This window comes from Passer domesticus, chromosome 26, assembly GCF_036417665.1.
Source record: "Passer domesticus isolate bPasDom1 chromosome 26, bPasDom1.hap1, whole genome shotgun sequence".
Lineage (NCBI taxonomy): Eukaryota > Metazoa > Chordata > Aves > Passeriformes > Passeridae > Passer > Passer domesticus.
Genome location: NC_087499.1, coordinates 4,789,292 through 4,806,554, shown reverse-complemented (window position 1 = coordinate 4,806,554; position 17,263 = coordinate 4,789,292). Strand labels below are relative to the sequence as shown.

Genomic DNA, 17,263 nt, shown 5'->3' with positions numbered 1-17,263 from the left:
TCAAGTTTGATTTCCCGTATACCCCGGGATAAACCCTCAGGGTGCTCAGGTGAGCTGGAGTATGCGAGGCTCTTCACGGTGTCAGCAGGGCAGCGGAGCCCGGCAGCAAAGCAAAAGGGAGAGCATGCCTTAGTCTGAAAGGGAAACGGGGAGAAAAGGAAAAAAGAGCCAATATTGGACAAGAAAAGTAAAAGAAAGGAAGGGAAGAAGACTTAGATCGAGTTGCTCCCGCTCTGAGGGTGGGGTCGGGCCAGGCCAAGGCGCGCCCCCCCCGCCGCCACGATCGGGGCGGGGGAGGCGCAGCTCAGACGGGGTCCCGGGCAGTGAAGGAGGAGAAAGGCGAGCCTTGGCAGGCGGGGATGCCGCCGCCACCGCCCCCACTGCGGCCACCGCCCCCGCCCCAGGAGGAGGAGCCGGGGCAGAGCCTTGTACCGGGAGAGGGGAGGGGATGGATGGCGGGTGCAGCCCCCGGCAGCGCCCCGAGAGGAGGAGCCGGGGCAGAGCCTTGTACCGGGAGAGGGGAGGGGATGGATGGCGGGTACAGCCCCCGGCAGCGCCCCGAGAGGAGGAGCCGGGGCAGAGCCTTGTACCGGGAGAGGGGCGGGGATGGATGGCGGGTGCAGCCCCCGGCAGCGCCCCGAGAGGAGCAGCCGGGGCAGAGCCTCGTACCGGGAGGGCGGAGAGGAAACCTCCCATGTGGGGAGGAGTCTCTCCGATCTCAGCCCTGTCAGTTTCCATGGCAACCCCGAACGCCGGGGAGCGGCTTCGGGGGATGACGTCACAGATGGAGGCGGACGGGGTTAAAAGACGCAGCAAATCCTGCGTGGTGCTTCCTAGGACCGGGGGTAGGCAAAATAGATTATATGCTACAACAGGGTCCGCCGAATCAGAGAGTTCTGGCTCAAGTAGCCCCGAGGAAGATGAAATTGATGAACTCATTGCAGCCTCGAGCAAGCCCCACTACTGTTACATTAATATCCTGTGGTGTTTGTCCCTCTGAGACACAACACATGACAAACTCCCTTTGCTCATCAGCAAACAGCCTCGTTTATTGCCTCCAGCAGCCTTTTATAGCCCATTCCAAACTCCCAGGTCGAGACAGCTCCTTGGTCTGTCTCTGTGCCCCCAGACTCTGAACCAATGCAATGCCTGCATCTTAGGAGAGCTTGCATTGGCTGTGAGCTTCTGTCAGTCAGCCCAGAGGCTGCTTCATGGAGCTGAGCTGGGCTGCTTATTATAACATGATTAATGCTAATGCTACATACACTGTGCACCACTATCAACTAACACTTGCTATTTTTGTGGCTCTGATGTGCCAGGCCATCGGATCCATGCTGTCTAGAATTCTGGTTTTCCTGTGCCTCTTCCTGGCTACAGGTAGGGCCCCCCTAACCCTGGTTATTATTTCTTTCCTGGGCATACATGCTAGAGGTACCTTCAGGGGGATCTGACAGATCGTACCTGGCAGCTCAGTCATGGGAGGTTGAGGCTGCCTTCACTTTAGTGGAACTCCCTCGGTTAGTGTTTCCCTCCTTGAGTTGATGCAGCCGTGCTGCCAGGACAGAAGTGTGTTTCCCATCCCACCTTCCCATGTCTTCCCCGTGGTCATGCAGGGAGAACCACAGGTCAGCTCTTGGTGTGCACCCTCTCTGTCTAGCTGGGGGATGCTGGTCTCTGACTTTGGGGTCTGTGACTTGCACTGGTGTGATGTGGGAATTGTTCCTCCTCATCTCCTCTTTGAGTTCCTTGACCATGGCAGGGACATGAGCCTGCATTGGGCCATTGATCACACTCTCACAATTTCTGAGCTTGCTGGCGACAGAGCCCACTGTCTCTTGGTTGGTATCAGCATTGATCGTTGCAGTGAAGGTGGTGTATTGAGATGGCCCTGGATTTGCCAGACTCCACAACATTTGCCCTGTGCACCTGACCTTGTCAGGGTCATTATCATGCTGTCCATCCCTCCCAAAGAGTACCTCCAACACTGCCACTTCTCACAGCTGTTGGATCCCTTCCTCAGGGGTCTTCCAGCCCATTCTATGGTGGTGCTCCTGCATTCTCTGCCTGTGGACAAACCTCTCTCTGACATTCATTAAAAGCCACTCCCAGAGGGAAAGGGACCCTGTCTCCCTTACAAAAATCTGACTCACACCTGAGTCCTGGGTCAAGAGTCCCCAATTCCTTGCCTCATTACCATCCAGTTGCACTCCTGTACCCATAAGGTGCCAGATCCAAAGAAGCCAGGTTGTATAAGCCTCACATCCCCATCGTACAATGTCTTTGTGCAGATTTTGGAAACTTTCGTTCGTCGGGGACTCAATGATGATTGCAACCTCTGGGTCTCCTGAGGGTTGTGAGGGCCCTTCTTTACCTGGGTGCTTTGATTTCATCTTGGATCTCCTTGTTTCTACAGGGGCAGCTGCTGCTGGCTGTGAGTGCCCTTGCAGTTCAGCTGGAACCAGGACATGTTGGTTCCATTGCTGCACTGTTAGATTCTCCCTCTTCAAGTCAAGGGGAGAGCTTCTCACCAGGTGGGGAAATACACAAGATGGGACAGATGCTAAAGGAGTATATCTCCTTCAGCAGAACCCCCATCCAATCTGGGTAGTTTATATCTGAGGTGGGCTGTGGGGCAGGCTCAGGTTCTGGGGCAGCATCCCTTGTCTCTGGGGTAGGTGTCAGGGTGGTTATCCAGGTTAATTTTCCTTTATCTCTACATGCTAAATAGAACAAGCCTATCAGCAACTCCAGCCACTGTATGATATCATTAGTCTTTAGGGTGGATCTGATCCCTTCAAAAACTGGTGGGATAGATCCAAAGAGATGGTTAAAGGATTGGGAGAAAATTTCTCCCAGTGTCATTTCCTTACAGTAGGTGCCATTATTAAATTAACCCCAAAAACATAAGAGTTAGGGTGTGATAGCTCTGAATCCATGTACCTGCTTTCCAGAGGAAATAAAAGATGCATGAATTTCTCACCTTATTCACCCATACAACAAACCAGATTATCATTTTTCCCCTCAAATTCTCATTTCTCCACCCCCAAACTCCCTGTATTTTCCCCCAAAATTCTGATTCTTTTCCCCTAAACTCTCGTTTAAAACACCCTAACCTCAAATCCTCTTTGTGTTCCCCTCAGACCATGGGAGCAGCCCTGGCGGTGTCCCTGGCCCCATACCTGGTGCTGCTCCTGGTGCCAGCAGTGTCTGGTCCCACTCAGTGTCTCTGGTCACCAGGGCCACTGGTGCCACCAGGGCCACCAGAGGGACTGAAGAGGAGATAATGGATCTCCTTAAGTCTTCCCAGCAGGTTACAAATGAACTTGTGGGTGCTCTCCTCCCACAGCTGCTCAGCCTCATCTACCGCAGCCAGCAAGGTATTGGGGACATCGAAGGCCACGCCCATTGTCCACTCCAGGGTGGCCTTTTTGGCCCTGAGCTGGCAGTGCAGCTCCCAGGAGAACACAGTGGCTTTGTGACACGCGGCCACCAAGTTCCCCAGGGCCTCCTCCACCTGCTGTTTCCTCTTGGTGGCCGCCATCCCTCGGATGGTGAACACCACAGCCTCTCTCCTGGCCATGGTGGCCATCTGTTGCCATCTTATTGCAAAGGTTTCGTACCTTCTTGGTGATCCCTCCTGGGCAGCTCCTCACAGCACTGACTCCTTCTTCTCAGTACAACCAACAAACTCCATCTAACTTCTTGAGCAGCCAACCTACTCTTGTACAATTCCTATCCTAATTGGATCTAGCTGTGGCCTATTAAGGGCAGGCCTGTTCCTAATGCTTGATAATTAGCACAGCTGTAACTCCTTAGGGGTGAGATTACCTTCATCACTATTTTCCTACATTCCACCCATCCACAGCCACCAGCACCTTGTTGCTGGCCGCCACCACCCAGGCCTTGAGAGCAGCCATTGCCTCTATTTCCAGGGCCAGTATTGTGGATGGGACATGCCTTGGCTTGTCTCACCCCTGCTGCTGACCCAAATAGCAGCAACTGTCACAGTTGTTTCACCCCAGAGACACTTTTGGCTAGCTGGATGTTGCAGCTGGGCGCGTGGGGACAAGCCCAGACGTGCCGGGGCATAGAAATATGACTGGTCCTTTAGTTCTCGTGATGTGGGTCCAACCCTTTTCTCTGGTCCACACAGCCCAATTAGCAATGAGGAGTACCTGAAAGGGGTCTTCAAATTTAGGCATTAATGGTCCACTATTCCAGGATTTTATCAAAACCCAGTCTCCTGGTTTAATGTTATGTAGTTTTGTGTCAAGAGGGGAGGTTTGGGGGGCATATCCTCTTTTTCTAAGTTCTTCCAGGGTTCTTCCAATGACTTCTAAATATTTTCTGGTAGCTTCTTCTCCTTCCAAATAGTCTCCTGTGCTACAGGGCGTTAACAAGAATGGCAGTCCAAACATCATTTCATAGGGTGAAATCCCTATATCATACCAGGGCCTTGTTCTGAGGTGCAAAAGCGCTAGGGGCAAACACTTTAGCCAATTCATTTTTGTTTCTTCAATCCATTTAGTCAATACATTTTTGAGAGTTTTGCTCATCTGCTCCACCCTCCCAGAACTCTGGGGATGCCACGGAGTATGTAATGTCCATTTTATTCCTAAAGCTTCAATTATATTTTGGGCCACAAAATGTGGACCTTGGTCTGAGTCTATGGTGTTCACTATTCCATATCTGGGGACAATGTTCTCCAAGATTACTCTTGCTACGACCTGGGCTGTTTCCCTTTTAGTTGAGAAGGCTTCCACCTAACGTGCCCAGTCTCTCTGCAATTATAGCAGCGCGTTTGTCTCAAAGGGACTTGAGGTCTCTCCATTCCTCCTGTACTTGGTGGTACTGGCCTATCCTTGCCTGCTCCTGGTAGTGGACCTGCCCACTCTTTTGTTACCTTGGATTGTGGGATAGAGTTTCTTTCCTCCACACTTTCTCTAGCTATAGCGACCAGGATCCTAGCCTTGGCCTTTGCTCTTTCTTCTTCCCTCCTTAAATACACCTTCAATGCTTCTCTCAATAACTCATTAATGTCCTGCTCTTGCTAATCTTCAATCTTTTCCAGTTTTCTCCGTATATCAGGCCAAGATTTAGTAACAAATTGGACCTTTAGTAGCACTTGACCTTCTGTGGTGTCTGGGTCTATTTTGGAGTACAACTGGAAGTTCCTCTTTAGGTGATTAAGCCAAGTAGCAGGAGTTTCATCCTTCTCTTGTGCACCCTCAAATGCCAATTTTGTATTAGTTCCTTTGGGAACTGATCCTCTGATCCCCTGAATTATGAAAGACCTGTATTCTATCATGGCCTTCCTCCCTTCCTCCTGATTAGGGTTCCAGTTGGGATCAGCTAGTGGCAATTTCTGTTCACCTGATGGCACTCGGGGTCCCGGACAGTTATCTTTTTCCCAAATTCTTATGCTAGCAACTCTAATCATCCGGACGTCTTCTGGGGAAAATAATATATTTAAATGGAATTAATCTCCCCCCAAGTGTAGATATTTGGATCTAAGAATTGATCCACTTGGTTGGCAATGCCCACAGGGTCCTCAACTAAATTCCCTAACTCCTTCTTGAATCCTCTCACCTCAGAAGTGGTTAGAGGAGCGTTCTTCACAAAGCCAACTCCTCCCATAGGAACTTCTCTGAGGGGAAAAAGTCTCTCTACCTTGGAGGTCCTGGATCGGATACTGCAGTATGGCCCATCCTCAGACACAAAATTATTAATTTGAGGGGTATTAGCATTAATCTGGACTTGCTGTAGGTCAACAGCTGTATCCGGTGATAAGAGGTTACCAGATAAGGAGGCATTTGTGTCCCAGTTAGGAGGAGGTGAAGGGACAGCAGTAGGAGGGGGAGAAGAGCCTGAGTCTATGTTAAGTGGAGCTGGAGAAGGGGTGGAGAGTGCAACAGGTGGAGTAGGCACTAGTGGTGGTGCAGAAACAACTGAAGGAGTCGAAGGGGGTGGTAAGGGAATGGCCACCAGGGATGTTACCAGGTCTACCAGAGAGGAAGCCAAAGAGGTAGAAGAAGGAATTAGAGGAGGCGGTAATGGAATGGCAGCCGGGGGAAGAGCCGGATCTGCCATTTGATGTGCCTGAAGGAGAGAATGATAAGTTGGAGGGGCATCAGGAGGCAAGTAGTCCAGGGGGTCCCACCTTTTACTAATCTCTTTAACTCCAGCATCCCCTCCTTCATTCCCCTCTTTCTTCCTCTGCACCTTACAAATTCACACTCCTTCATCCTCAATAGCACTCTTCAACCAACAAGATACATATAATAATTGCCCGGGATCAGTATTCTCTCGAGCTGTCAGATAGTGACTCAGTTGTTGGCACTTTCTCTTGTCTTTTGTCTCACACCACGGCCATCCTCCTTGCACATCTAACTCTGGCCAGACTTCTAAACAGTAGTGAATCATCTTCACCTTATCTAATCCCCCTGTGGCCTCTCTAGAACCCCATCTCTCTAATAGTTCACCTAAGGGACTCTGGGGGGTTATATTCCTCAGTCTCTGGCCTCTCTTCTTACTATTACATCCTCCCATTTTTTCGGGCCTCAAAAAATAATCACAATGGTGCCTCTACCTAAAGGAAATATACTGACAGTCAACTCAAAAAAAACCAAAGAAAACCTGTTTGAGAAGTCCTGGCCTCCTCTGCCGAAACTCCAATTTGACTGACCCCTTTTCGTCAGGGCTTTGTTCAGACCTTGGCCTCCCTTCACTGAGACGCAACAAAAAAAACAACCTTGAGACCCCAGCCTCTGAGGCTGAGTTTGCCGGACCTTCCTCCTTCGTCAGGACTTTGTTTGCCTGCAGGACTTTTGGACTTGCCCGAATCCTTCTTGGGACTTGTGATTTTGCCTGACTTTCTTCATCAGGACTTAAAACAAAACCATGGCCCAATTTTTAGTTTGCCTGACGTCCCCCGTCAGGACTTACATTATCAGGATTTTTAAAACTCGAGATCGGCTTCCTCTGCCGAGTCTCATGCCTGACCTCCGTCATCAGGACTTAAAAACAAAACTGCCTGATTTTCTAAATTGCCTAACTTCCCTCGTTAGGATTTGTATCAGGGCTTTTGCGTGCCCCTCACACACTATTTCCTCTGTACGCCTGGAGGGGGGCCCTCTTTACCCCTTTGGAGGTGCCTCAATCACCAATTCCACTCGCTTCCCCCTGTTCCCGGCCGGCCCCCTCGCAGGGGTGCGGAACCACGGTACTGAGGGGTCCTCACTCACTTCGAGGAGCCAAGCTGCTCGCCCTTGTCTCACTCACACACCACTCGCTCGCCCCCTCCTCTCACCACTGGATACTCTCACCAGTCCAGTGCTCCTCTGCATCACTGGTCCCAAGCCGATCTCTGGTCCTGATAGCCACCTGTCCTGCAGGTCCAGAGTGGGTGGCCGTCCCAGTCCTGGTGTCCTCTTCAGGCATGGCTCTCCTGAAGAGACCCCAACTGAAATGAATATGGCAGGAGATCTTTCTCCTTTTTAATGCCTTTATTAAAAAGATCGGCTTGAGTGGGAAGAAATGACGGGTCGTGCCCATGCCGCCCCTGCTGCCAGGAATGGCACAGAGGAGGAGGATGATGATGCAGCTGTGTCTGCTGGTATGCAGGAAGACCTGGGTCTTCCGTCCTCACGAGAGATTAGAACATTCCACCTTTTCAGTCTGACATTCAATATCCTCTTTCTAGTCAACCTCCTTTTAAGTTATGGTGAGAGGCAAAAAGGATCTTAATAGACACAAGATTAAGTTCCTCACCTTTGGACATCACTTAGATCTCTTAATTCCGTGATGGCTCATTGTTTTTAGGGTTTTTTTCAAGATTTGGTGAGGGGCTTCCTCATTTGCATACTAGCTCTGACGTCGCCTCCCCACCACTACCTGCAGCCTTCGGGTGCCAATCCTCTGGGAAGCCGCAGGGGGACAATTGGGCTGATTTCTAACCATTAACAGGTAACTGAAGAAAAATTATTAACAACAGGTGATTACAACATGAAGTTATTAACAACAGCAATTGGTTTAACTTGTTAACTCTACAACTTAAAAAAAGGGACAACTTTTCTACTCATAACATCTCATCAGTAGAGGAAGTGATCCCTGATAGCAAATCAAACAATAGTTGCATCTGATGATTGGTTATGCCTAAATATGATTGAGTCCAACCTATTGAACCAACCAATTTCTGTACATCAGTAACAGTTTTAACACCAATGTCTAATTTCACAGGTTGAGGCATAACTTGAGTCACCAACATCCCTAGATATTTCCAAGGCATGTATTCCTGTACTTTCTCTGAGGCAATGATCAGACCAAAGGCTTTCAAATTTGTCACAGCACATTGTTTAAGAGCTGATAACTGTTTGTTGTTCAGATGCCAACAAGATATCATGCATCTAATGATAACAATAGCAGTTATTATAATTGCTCCTGCACTTTTGACAAGGCCTGTGCCCACGTACCATTGACAAATAGTTGTAGAGTTTTTCAGGCCTTGGGGGAGTACCCTCCATTGATATCTTTTGTTGGGTTCAGCATGATTTGTGGAAGGCACAGTAAAAGCAAAAAAAAATTCTTTGTCTTGCACAGCCAGTGGAATAGTAAAGAAACAATCTTTCAAATCAATGACAGCTATTTGCCATTCCTGTGGAATCATTGTAGGTGTAGGAAGGCCTGGTTGTAAAGCTCCCATTGTTGCCATTACAGCCTTTGTCTGCTGTAAATCATGTAAAACTCTCCATTTTCCTGATTTCTTTTTTATTACAAAACCAGGGGTATTCCAGGGGCTGAATTATTCTTCAGTATGTCCTGCTTGCAATTGTTCTGTGACTAATTCTTGCAGGGATGTAAGCTTTTCGGTAGTAAGGGGCCACTGGTCAACCCAGACAGGTTTATCTGTCAACTGTGTCAAGGCTACAACTGGATGTTCACCGCCCTGCATCACAGTGGCCCCTATTAAAAATCCGTAGTAATTTTGACACCTCATTGAGGTAAGCAATCTCGTCCCCACAATCTTTGAGGAGCATCAGCAACGTGGGGTCTGATGTTAACTTGTTGGTGACACGATCCGTCCTAAGGACGTGATTCGTGAAGGTTCTTTTTCTCTAATCTCAATGTTCAAAAACTGACACGACAAGGCGATTTTGCAGTAAAATCAAAACAGATATACTTTTATTGAATAGCCACAGCAAAGACGCGTTAGAGAGAAGGGGAATGAAGAAAAGGGAAAGAATAAGGAAAAGAAAAGAAGAGAGGAAAGGCAAGGAGGTGTATCGCTACCAGACGTGTAGATGACAAAGTCCCTCAAAGTCCGGTCGACGAAGAGCCTGTCGTCTTCACGTCAGGGGAGATCTCCAGGGTATCAGTCAGCTCTAACCTCTTTTATAGTCCTTTTGAATGGGGCAAGGGGACACATTTCAAAATAGTCTATTGAGAAAGGGTACAAAAAGTCTATCAGTAGTCCGTCAGCAGCAGGCGTCGTCAGCAGCAGGCGTCGTACAAAAAGTCCATCAGCAGTAGGCAAGAACCATTGTATTCTCGGTCCAGTGGTCGCTTGCAAAACTTGCTTTGGTCCCCATGCACGCCTTCCCTCACCCTACAGTAGGGATTTCAGTCTCAATCCTTTTGGGAAGAAGAGGGGGCTTTTCCATGTAGGGGTCGCATGTCTCAGTCCTTGAGGGGAGAACCTTCTCCCATCTCAGTCCATCTGTCACGGTGGTTGATGTACAGTGAATGGAGGGTCTTTTAGAGGTGACCACCAAGAAGGTCATTCCAGAGAGAAAGTCCAGCCAAGTCAGAAGGGTGGAGAAATTCCAGGACTAGCGTTGCTAGGTGATGCAGGCGAAGGAGAGCACACTGCCCCTTCTTGGGTGCAGTGTTCCATGAGTTGAGCAAACACACCCATAGACAATAATTTGGCTTGGTGGACCAGTCAGACCTGGATTTTCAGAACAGGATCTTTTCCTTTCCCCGGTGGTCTTGGCTTTCATGATGGTCGAGAGGCAAAAAATGAGGGAAGTTTCGGACAGACACTCACAGTTGGCCATCAGGATGTTTCACATTAATTACAATGGCTGACAAGCCACCTGTTGTAGCACCACCCAACCCCATAAGTCCAAAATATGCATGAGTGAGAGGCCACGATTGAGGCCAACAAAGTCGCGAGAGTATTGTAACATCTGCTCCGGTGTCAATCAAACCTGTTACTGATATGGTTCTTGGATGATATCCACTGGCTGTGAGGATGCATGTCTTTTCCAGATGGTTTTCTGTTACTTTCTCAGTCCAGAACACTTGAGGTACCCCTGTTGATCCAAAACTTCCTGTGCCACGACTTTGGTCCACTGTATTTGGAACAGAACCCACAAAAGGGTTGAGCAATGCAAATTCCTTTCTGAATAGTGACAGGGGGGTCATCGATTGATACCATAGCATGAATCTATTCTATATAATCAGCATCAATAAATCCTAAATGCACATGAATACCTCTAAGTGTGGTACTTGATCTCCCTATCAAAAATGCATTCAATCCTCATCCTATTAGACTGTAGGCATTGAGGGGAACTTTGCATATTTCTTTTGTCAAAATGGTTACTGTGTCAGCAGTGGGTATATCAGTCCCTGTGGACCCCTGAGTATTGTTCACAAATGGGTAGCTTTGCAGTACCGGGAAGGCCTGTAGTTGCTGCTGTGGTTGTCTGGGTATTTGGGTTCCCATGTGCTTCTTTGTGCTCTTCCTCCCATTTCCCTACAGTAGCTGACCATTTGCATGATATTTACTCCTGCATTGTTTAGCATGGTGCCCAAATTTGGCACAACAATTGCACATAGTATTGCTGCTTGCATTTGACTTAGATGTTATTTTCTGGGTATTACACTGTGCCCTTACGTGCCCTTGCTGTCCACAGCTATAGCATTTTGATGGAGGTCTTAGAACTGCAGCAAGAGCTGCCATGTTATGCTCTACTGAATCAACTTTTGAGCAAGCAGTTACCATTTCAGACAATGTGGGCTCCCCAGGTAAGGTGTCAATAATCTTTCTACAGCCTGGGTTTGCATTTTCTTTAGCCAATTGTATACACAATCTGTGTGGCAAAGGTTCATCATCTACCCGTTTCTCAATAGCTGCAGCAAGCTTTTCCACAAATTGCAAACATGGTTCTCTCAATCCTTGTTGTATAGTAACATATCTCTGTTTTGGAGCTGCCATTTCCATTGTTTCAATTAAAGCACTCACACCTATTTGCTGAGCTTGTGTCAGAATTGAAGGATCCCACCTTGCCTGTAAATCTGGGTTGGCAAAAGGCCCAGTGCCCAATAAGGCATCAACACCCACAGGATGACGAGGCTCGTGTTGAACCAAGCCTGTTCCTTTGGCTGTGGTTTCGCTGGATAGTAGGTAGGGACAGTGGGACTCTCGTTCATCTGTTCATACGCACGTCACTAATTAGATGACGAGGCATTTGGCTGTTTAATAAACATATATAAATAATACAGATCTCTTTTCCGGGTTAAGTAAGGTGGCCCGTCCACCTGAAGGTCCAGATTAGAATTTAAAGCCCAAAATATGGGCTTTGAAAGACACGGTTATGAAGGATGAACCCCTCCTACCCAAAACCGATTCCACTGTCCAGCAAAAACCAGCCAGGGAAAGGGGCCTAATTTATTCCTATAGTAATGTTACACAGGTACAATCGATCTGGCTTTGCTCGTGAATATATGTACAATATCTACAGACACAAGGACTCTGGATGCTAGGGCCCGGGTAGTCTTCTCTAGCCTTGTTTTAGAGAGACCGAGGGCTGAAAGCAGCTCAGAGTTCTTGCAGTACCACTTTCCACAGGCCCCCATGGCGGAGCCTACATATTCAATGTTCACTGCATTAGTCAGTTGTTGTATCTGCGGGTGAAGGTGCTGATATTTTTTGGCCTTCCCTGCAGCAGCCTCCCTCAGTGAGGAGTTACTGTGCTCATATCTGACCATAATGTCAACCACAATGCCTTGGAATCCTTCACAAAGATTAGATCTGGCTTTAACAGTTTGTTAACCTCATCTCACAAGCATGGTTCCTGGAAGACTGTCCAATCCGCTTTCTTAGTTTTGCAGCTAGGAGTTTCATAGATGGCATTATGTCTCTTAATCCTGGCATCCTGTCTAATTGGACAGTTCCCGACAATGTGAGCTACAGTTTCAAATCTAGCAGCACAATGCCGGCATAATTGAACAAAATTCTCCTGTCTACCCCTAGCCAGGAATTCCCTTGTGAGGTAGACATTTGCTCTTAACTGTAGGGCCGTTATAAGTTTTTGGTGACGTATGCCGCTGTAGTGCCTAATTCAGGTGTTACTGATGTCATCATTCTCAAAATTCTCGATACTATGTCCCTGGGCAACCAGATGTATCCACTTTTGAAATTCTATTTTCCACCAACTGCACAGTTTTGGGTAGCGGATCTTCGGAATAGGTACCTCCCATTCTGACTGGCCTTCATCACCACCGCCTTCTATCCTTGGTATAGGTTCCCACATCGATGGGATGGACTCTTTTCTTCCACCAGCTCTTACCCACAGTTTCTCATATACCAATTCCAGATGTTCATCCCTTAAAAAGCCCAGCAGAGCCGCATCAGAAGACTGCGCCAACCTATGGAGTCTTCTCGCCTGTATGCTTGGAATAAGCACCACCAATTTGATGATACCCAGACCACCATCCTTAAAACTCGAATACAAGATGGCATCACATGTACTCAGTGGAAGATGAAGCCATTCCTTGACCGCCTTACGAATCAACAGGTCAAGGGATTCCAGAAGGCCCACGCTCACCTCGGTATGGTCAGCCAAGTATACTAGTCTCTGGATGGTATAAGTCCTAAGTATCTTGACTTTCTGAAGAGGTTTGAGGAGTGAGCTCCCAATCCGATGTAACCAATCTATGAGCTTCTCTGACAAACCTGAATCTGCAAAGCCAGTTCAGGGGTCAACCCATGTGCCGAGAAATTTCTCTGAGCTCCCTGGGTCAATCATCTTCAGGGGGGAACTATTTATTTCCCGAGGGGGACAATCATTGATAGTATACGAGTCCTGAGTAGGCTTGATATAAAAGCCATGACATTTCTCCCCCTGAGTCCGAAGACCAGTAAGTTCACAAAAGGTCTCCAGAATTTTGATGTTACGATTCATGCCATCACAGGAGTCACTCAGCAGCTCTAGATCGTCAGCAAAAGTCATGGCCATTATTTTTAAATTCCCATGATGGAAACCTTCACCTTCACTTTCGAGTTTGCATAGAAGAGGGTCCATCGCCAAGTTGAACCGTACAGGTGACATGGGATCACCTTGCTTGACACCTGAGCAAATGTAAATGGGATCTGTCTTTTCCCTCCCAACGGAAATGTACGTTTTGATATCTTTGTACATTTCCCTTACCAACTTCACAACATGGAAGTAAATCCCTCTCTGGATCAGACCCTCAATTACATGCTGATGACTGTCAGTGTCAAAGGCCTTTGCAATGTCCACGAACACCACCCCCAGATGTTTATGCTCCCTTTTCGCATACTTCACCACAAGTTGCAATAACTTGAGGTTTTCAGCACAACCCGGAGCACAAATAAAACCCCGTTGACGAGAGTTGATGGGACATGCCCTAGACGGTCTCACAGTAGCGATCCTGGAGAACAGCCTAATCACCATGGAACCAATGGTGATAGTCTCCAGTTATTGATATAACCAAGTCTCACCACCTCGGAAGACTTGGGTATCAAAACTGTCCGGCAGTCCTGCAGCGCGTCTGGGATAGTGCCAGTAAGCAGCCAGAGGCTGAAGATCTCAGTCAACTGGGAAAACTTCGGGTCTTTTATTAAGATGACCCAAAGTAATCCCATCTGGCCCAGGACCAGAGGACTTAGCCATCTCACTCACGTATTTCTCAATCTCCTTTTCAGTAATCAGGCCTTCAAATACGATGTTATCTGTCTCCGCATGCGGAGGGAAATTCGCCAAGCTACCAAACTCTCCAGTTGTATCCCATTGTATCTTAAAGTGATCGTGGACAACCCCAGATGGTAACTGGAACCACACAGTTTCCGTACTGTCCAGAATAATAGGCGCCAGATGCCTTCTATGCAACTCGTACAACACCTGAAAACTGAGAAATTTCCCTCTTTTTACCGCCCTTTTACGCATCCAATTAGTTGCTGTTTTGGATGCACTCCGACCACGAACCATCTGCCTTTTTCAACCCCTGCTAGATCTCATATTTTGGCCTGGCACACCCAGGCTATTTCGAAACTCATCAAAACCCTCATTCACCAGCTTTGGCAGATTTTGACCCTTCAATGCCTTCTTGAGGACTTCATGATACCTGGCAAATATGCCAGGCAATAAACCAGTTTTGATGGCATCACGGTAATGGAGCCTCAACCGTCCCTCCTTTGGCAGTTTAGCAGACCCGGAGTGATGTACCATCTCCCTCACGCATTCCAGCCCAACCTGATCTTTCACAGAGGGACCTCTCCCCAGAAGGTGCCTCTTATCACTGATCTGCTTAGGAGTTTGCATGGAATCTGCTCCGCAATAAGTTGGTTAATATGCCCGCTAATTGTACCAGGAGAGCCTCCTCCTCTTCAGTCCATACCCTCTTGTGGGCCCCCCTCAATGATGACACCTTGGGATGGGAGGCATCAATCTGTTCAAGATATCTCACAAGAGGATGTCGTATCCTTTTGTGTCGGCCCAGGCCAATCTTGGTGGCAAACCCTCGTTGGCATACCTCACAGACCCACTTGCCAGTAGGAACCACACACACTTGTACCTTTACACGCTATACTGTGGTAATTAAGATTTTGCTTACCACACTTTGAGCACTTAAATACCACCTTTTTCTGCCCGTGTGCCCTCTTCAGATGGTCAGTCAGGCCCAGCATCCTCGTAAACTGGGTCAAGCAACAAGGACAAGATGGATTTTTGTCAGGTACGGATACAACTGGTGTTCTTATTGTACCGTCATGGTTTGACCTTGGCACAGTGCCAGTGCCTCCATGAAAGGTATATTTTTAAAATGGTTACTGTGAGATATGACTCAGAAACAGAACAAAGCAGGGTCCAACTTGGGAATGGAGGGAAAAGACAACACTTTATTAATTTATGACATGGAGGCAAAAGGGAAAAAAAGAAAAAAAGCCCACACACAGCAATCCACAATGGAACACCTCCAAAACACTCCTCCTCCCCCCACCCCTCTAACACGCAATCCTCTCTAACACTCAATTCTCAGTTTAATACTATGCTTCACACAACCTCCCCCTAGTTCACCAGGAGAGTGGAGTCTCTCTCTTGCACTATGGGCCTCCCCAGGAAACATAGTTGGAACTTCTTGTGCTTCCATGTCACATGTGGCAGCCGCCCAGAGAGAATCTGCTGTAGTGACCATCTTCTTTCTATGTCCAGTGTTTTTACCACTGTCCATGGATCTAAACTGCTTCTTAGGTTCTTTTAAGAATTCCTTGCCCACTTCCAAGAAGTGGCAGCCTCTCACTATTTGGGACACCTGTCCCCCCTATATTTCACCCCCTGGGGTCGAGGGGCTTCATGAACAGAGATTCTTCTCTGCTGAAGGCAGGGAGCTCCACTACACCCTCTTCATCAGTCTCTGTTCCCTCTACTTCTTCTTACAACAGCTTTGTCACTCTTGGCTTCTGGCCAACTGCCTCTCCCAAGGTGCAGTCTCTACATTACAGGAAGAAATTGGTTCTGTCCCGGGGCCATGTAAGAGAAAAGTCCAGCCAAAAGGTCACTCCAAATCATCTCCTCCATCTAGGGCACTTCTCATCTGATAGCATTTCTTCACCTACTCAAGCTTTCTTCTCATTTGCCCATCCTCTGTCCCCTCTCAATTCTCAGCTGGGGAGGATCAGTGTTTTTTACAGCTTCCATTATCTCAGCACCAAGGGGGTTAAAACCTCAGCCGCGGTCTGCTGGCGGCTGGGCACCTTGCCCCCCCCTTCTTCTCCAGGCCATGGTGCCGGGACAAGATATCAAATTTCAAGCCAGCACAGTCTCTATCATTCTCTTCTGGGGGGGGGGTTCTGCCCAAACATCCCAGGTCTCCTCCACCCCTGCACCTTGCAGGGCTCCGGCCTCCCTTCCCACAGGTCGCATGGCCTCCCCTGCCCCACCCAGACGCAGCTGGGCAGAGGAGAGGTGAGATTGACTCACCGACTGGACTCAAAAGAGAAAGTGCCTCTGGGAATCCTCTACTTTTAACCCCTGTGTGTTCTCAGAGGCGTATCCAAGTCTCCAGTGGCCATACCAAGTGCCAATTTTCAAATCTGGCCACTGATTGGTTTGACCATAACTTTCCCAGAAACTCACTTCCTGGTCAAACCACGACACAGCTGCATATTTGTTGAAGCTGTGCACTCAAGCCACTTGCCTCCAAGTTTCTTGAAATACACGGTATTGTACTGGTTGGACTAAAATTGTAGCAAGATGCATGATGTCATAAGGTGCAAGCATATCCGCATTAATTATATGTATTTATTGCATTGCCTCTGAGGAATTAATACCAAACTGTGGCACTTTCGATTGGAGATCTTGCACAACCTTCCAGGCAAAGACGTGATGACTATCATGCTGCCCTGTTCCAGGAACTGCTTTAAAAACTGCTGGAAAAGCCGTTCTCTTGGTTGTGGTTTCACTGGATAGTAGGTAGGGACAGTGGGCATCTCGTTCATCCATTCATGCACGTCACTAATTAGATGACGAGGCATTTGGCTATTCAATAAACATATATAAATAATAAATGTCTCTTTTCTGGGTTAAGTAAGGTGGCCAGCCACTGGAAGTCCAGATTAGAATTGAAAGACCAAAATACAGGCTAGAAGGACACGGTTATGAAGGATGAACCCCTCCCACGTGAAACCAATTCCACTGTCCAGTTAAATTGGCCAAGGGAAGGGGCCTAGTTTATTTCTACAATAGTACTAAACAGGTACAATCGATTGAGCTTTGCTAGTCAATATATGTACTATATTTACCAAGGTGACAAGTACTTTGGATGCCAAGGCCCAGGCGGTCTTCTCTAGCCTAATTTTAGAGGGACCGAGGGCCAAAAGCAGCTCAGAGTTCTTGCAATACCACTTTCTACGACCCCCATGGGGAAGCCTCTATATTCAATATTTACCGCATGAGTCAGTTGTTGTATTTGCAAATGAAAGCGCTGATATTTCTTGGCCTTCTTGGCAGCAGCTTCCCTC

The 17,263-nt window shown here is 47.9% G+C and overlaps 2 long non-coding RNA genes across 4 annotated transcripts in view; both read left to right on the top strand.

Moving 5' to 3' along the window:
* Positions 1-17,263, top strand: part of LOC135286341 (uncharacterized) — a 57,641-nt gene that overhangs the window by 584 nt on the left and 39,794 nt on the right. The gene's annotated exons all lie outside the window — the stretch shown is intronic.
* Positions 790-15,953, top strand: LOC135286357 (uncharacterized). Of its 3 annotated transcripts, XR_010350717.1 has the most exons (6): positions 813-845; positions 1,320-1,377; positions 2,414-2,531; positions 10,917-11,028; positions 12,600-12,834; positions 13,952-15,953. It is a non-coding gene; the product is annotated as an uncharacterized LOC135286357 (long non-coding RNA). The 3 variants fall into 3 exon arrangements; XR_010350718.1 differs by lacking the exon at positions 10,917-11,028; XR_010350719.1 differs by lacking the exons at positions 1,320-1,377; positions 2,414-2,531; positions 10,917-11,028 and having other exon boundaries at positions 790-845.